The sequence below is a fragment of the Mizuhopecten yessoensis genome, unplaced genomic scaffold (assembly GCF_002113885.1).
Source record: "Mizuhopecten yessoensis strain PY_sf001 unplaced genomic scaffold, ASM211388v2 scaffold3023, whole genome shotgun sequence".
Classification (NCBI taxonomy): Eukaryota; Metazoa; Mollusca; class Bivalvia; order Pectinida; family Pectinidae; genus Mizuhopecten; species Mizuhopecten yessoensis.
The window spans coordinates 1,288,380-1,288,995 of NW_018404837.1; positions in this window are offsets into that span (position 1 = coordinate 1,288,380).

Genomic DNA, 616 nt, shown 5'->3' on the forward strand with positions numbered 1-616 from the left:
AAGGGGAATGAATATATCTATAAATCTATAATCACTGTATACTCATGTAGTTTCATTAACATGGAGTAAACAGAATTTCATTTCAAGTCCTTGGTAGTTAAAAAAACCTATAATTTGTGTTACAGGAAAAAAATCACATGAAGGTAATATTTAAATAAACATGAAAATTGTATACATACCTAAAGTCCGTTAGAGTTACCTCCCTTCATACAAGTCTCCTTTAATATGCGGTATTTCTTGTGTAGTTATTTCAGGTGTTTCATTAATTATTGATCACGTGTACAGTACTGGACTGCACATTATGGGATATACATGTATTTGTAAACAACTGTGTTTCATATCATCATAACTGTCAGTAATTTCTGCAGAAACAACAAAGCAATTTCTAGTTTATACATTTTAAACTATTTCACCCTATGATTGAACATATATATATATTTGTGTGGGAACAATCACGTCGTGCTTTACATGGTTACGTTCTTTTAGTTGACAATTGCAAACCTCCATGGAAACCTTTCTGAAGTTTTCGTCAAAGTCATGACATGATTGGTCACCGATCAACAAAATGGCAAAAAAAAAGTTTTCAATTGGAATACATTCACATGTAAGAGGTCTT